The sequence below is a fragment of the Suncus etruscus genome, chromosome 14 (assembly GCF_024139225.1).
Source record: "Suncus etruscus isolate mSunEtr1 chromosome 14, mSunEtr1.pri.cur, whole genome shotgun sequence".
Taxonomy (NCBI): domain Eukaryota; kingdom Metazoa; phylum Chordata; class Mammalia; order Eulipotyphla; family Soricidae; genus Suncus; species Suncus etruscus.
In genome coordinates, this window is record NC_064861.1 from 84,391,902 (window position 1) to 84,395,526 (window position 3,625).

The 3,625-nt window shown below is 48.8% G+C and overlaps 1 protein-coding gene across 1 annotated transcript in view; it reads right to left on the reverse strand.

The window, feature by feature from the left end:
• AKT2 (AKT serine/threonine kinase 2) overlaps window positions 1–3,625 on the reverse strand; it is a 350,831-nt gene that overhangs the window by 128,137 nt on the left and 219,069 nt on the right. The gene's annotated exons all lie outside the window — the stretch shown is intronic.

Genomic DNA, 3,625 nt, shown 5'->3' on the forward strand with positions numbered 1-3,625 from the left:
TGCCCCGGAAGTGGTAGACACAGGGTAGAATTTAGGCCCATTAAAGGGAATTGGCTTCTGTACATCCAATGAAATAGAGTAGGGAGGGGAACTCACATTATTAGGAGGGTGATTGTAGTATTAATTAAATTAGTAAGAGTCCTTGATGGTGGTGGATGATAGATGGTGAGGCCTTTCTCATCCAGCCTGATGCCTGCACCCCCTTCTAGACAGCGGGTCTGAGGGTTCAGGGTAACAGCTAAGAAATGATCCACAGTGGTCATATTTCAGGAGACATGAGGTTTTAATAAGGCCCTATCACTATGTGCATGGCTTCTAAGCTAACCTTTAAGCAGCCTCCTTCAGCTGCCCTGCATCTATTCTGTCTGATCACTCTCTCCCCTTCTGCATCCTTCTTCTGAGGCTTCTGCTTTAACCTCCACAGAGCCCTCCCAGAAGTGGGTGGGCCTGGCCATCAGATAAAATTAGCATTTGGCCCAGGGAGCCATAACAGTTCATGACTAAGGGGAGGTGGATAAAGGGCAGAGAGGGTCGGCCTTGTGTCGGGGATAGGAGCAAGCTTCCCGAAAGAGAAAGTTAGGTATCTGAAATGTCCCTGCTCTTGTTGGGTGGGGTTGAGTCTAGGCATGAGGGACCCTGAGGAGCTGAAGAGGAGGGTGGTAAAATAGTTAGAGGGTAAAGTGATTGTTGACCAACCTGGGCTCAATTTCCAGTACCATATATGGTGTCATGCGTCCTTCTAGGAGTATTTCTGAGCACAGAGTTGGGAGTAAGTCCGGAGTACAACTGGGTGTGATCATAAATCCTCTACTTCACCTAGATTTTCTTTTTTGTTTGTTTTGGGCCACACCCATTTGAAGCTCAGGGGTTACTCCTGGCTAAGCACTCAGAAATTGCCCCTGGCTTGGGGGGACCATATGGGACATCGAGGGATCAAACCAAGGTCCTTCCTTGGCTAGCGCTTGCAAGGCAGACAGACATCTTACCTCTAGCACCACGTCATCGGCCCCATAGATTTTCTTATTCTTATTTTCATCAACGTTTAAACACTTTCAGGGACATCTCAATTAAAATGCAGAAGGATGGTGGTTCGAATCCTGGCATCCCATATGGTCCCCTGAGTGCTGCCAGGTGTGACCTCCCAAAAAATAAAATAAAATAAAAAAATAAAAGGTTTGTGTACTGGAGCAATAGCACAGTGGGGAGGGTGTTTACCTTGCATGTAGCCAACAAAGGACAGACCTGGGTTTGATCCCTTGCATCCCATATGGTTCCTCCTAGCCTTCCAGGAGTAACTTCTATGCACAGAAAGTGTCACTGCCCCTCCCCCAAAAAGAGCCCCCTGTTCTTTTGGGGGATAGCATGGATGGATGGAGTGGTTGGGAATGGAGTGAGGCAGTGCAAGATGGTTCCAAGGATATGTGAGAAGATGTAACAGTTGCACGAGGGATGATAAAGGGAACAGCAAGCTACTGATAAGCAGAATTTATAGCCTGAGATAAGGAAGCTTTGTACCCTGTCTTGTATGTCTTCGTGTCTTGGGCAGCCAGAACAACCTGCCACAGACTTGGTGGTATAGAAATGTATGTGGGGCCCGGAGAGATAGCACAGCGGCGTTTGCCTTGCAAGCAGCCGATCCAGGACCAAAGGTGGTTGGTTCAAATCCCGATGTCCCATATGGTCCCCTGTGCCTGCCAGGAGCTATTTCTTTCTTTTTTTTTTTTTTTTTTATTTTTGGGCCACACCCGGTAATGCTCAGGGGTTACTCCTGGTTATGTGCTCAGAAGTTGCTCCTGGCTTGGGGGACCATATGGGACACCGGGGGATCGAACCGCGGTCCGTCCAAGGCTAGTGAAGGCAAGGCAGGCACCTTACCTTTAGCGCCACCGCCCGGCCCCGCCAGGAGCTATTTCTGAGCAGACAGCCAGGAGTAACCCCTGAGCATCGCCCGGTGTGGCCCAAAAACCAAAAAAAAAAAAAATGTATGTGGCTGACCCAGGTTCAGTCCAAGTATCCCAGGTGGTCCCCCAAACCCACTAGGAGTAATCCCAGTAGTAAATCATGAGTACTGCCAGGTGTGACCCCCTAAACCAAAACAAGAACAGAGGGGACAAAGAGATAGCATAGCAGTAGGGCTGGGTCTGGTTTCCCCTTAGCCCTTTTGGGACTTTGTTTGTGAGAAAAGGGGGTGAGGAATTTTCTTCAGCTTTTCACAAGGCACTAATTTAATTTATGGGGCACCAACCCATATGCCACTCAGCTCCCAAATGACACACCCTGGGGCCAGAGAAATAGTACAGCATGGAGGGCACAAGTCTTGCACATGGCTCACCCAGGCTCAATCCCTGGCACCACATATGGCCCTCCGGGGCTCTCCAGGAGTGCTCTCCCTGCTGTACTATTTCTTTGGCCCCAGGGTGTGGCATTTGGGAGCTGAGTGGCATATGGATTGGTGCCCCACAAATTAAATTAGTGCCTCGTGAAAGGCTGCAGAAAATTCCTCTCCCCTTTTGCCACAAAGTCCCAAAAGGGCTAATGGGAAATCAGACCCAGCCCTGACAGATCTACCAGCACCTTGATCTTGGGCTTTCTGTTGTCCTGAACCCCAAGAAATAAATTATTTTTTCTTTTTTTGTTTGTTTGTTTTTTGGGGACCACATAGCCACACTCAGGGGTTACTCCTGGAGAGGAGTAACTCCCAGAGAGGCTCAGGAGACCATATGGATGCCGGGAATCAAACCAGCATTTGTCCTGGGTTGCTTCATGCAAGGCAAATGCCCTACCACAGTGTTATTGCTCTGGCCCCCCCAAGAAATGAATTCTTGTCATTTCTTTTCTATTTTTCCTTTGTTGTTGTTGTTGTTGTTGTTGTTGTTGTTTATGGGTTTTGGGTCACACTCGCACACCCAGCAGCGCTCAGGGGTTTACTCCTGGCTCTGTGCTCAGAAATTGCTCCTGGCAGGCATGGGGGACCATATGGGATGCCGAGATTTAAACCATCGTCCATCCTGGATTGGCTGCGTGCAAGGCAAATGCCCTACTGCTATGCTATCTCTCTGGCCCCTCTGTTTTTGTTTTTGTTTGGGGGGCCACACCCGACAGTACTCATGATTTACTCCTGGGATTACTCCTAATGGGTTTGGGGGACCATCTGGGATACTGGGACTGAACCCGGGTCAACACATGCAAGGCAAAAAGCCTACCCATTGCATTATCGCTCCAGCTCCAAATTCTGGTCATTTCTCTACCCCCAGTCTGGCAGGTTGTTCTGGCTGATCAAGACACAAAGATATACAAGACAGGGTACAAAGCTTCCTTATCTCAGGCTATAAATTCTGCTTATCAGTAGCTCTCTGTTCCCTGTACCATCCCTCATGCAACTGTTACATCTTCTCATATATCCTTGGAAGCATCCTGCACTGCCTCACTCCTTTCCCAACATTCCACCCATCCATGATATCCCCCCAAAGCAGATTTGTGTCAGATTTCCCTGGCCTTAGCACTCGCTGGGAAGGGCAAAAGTCAAGGACAGACAAACAGGCATGAGCCTTGCATACATGGGCAATTAATAGTCTTTATTAAATGCTAAGTCAGCTGCAGGGGGCTCAGTACAGGGCAGGGACAG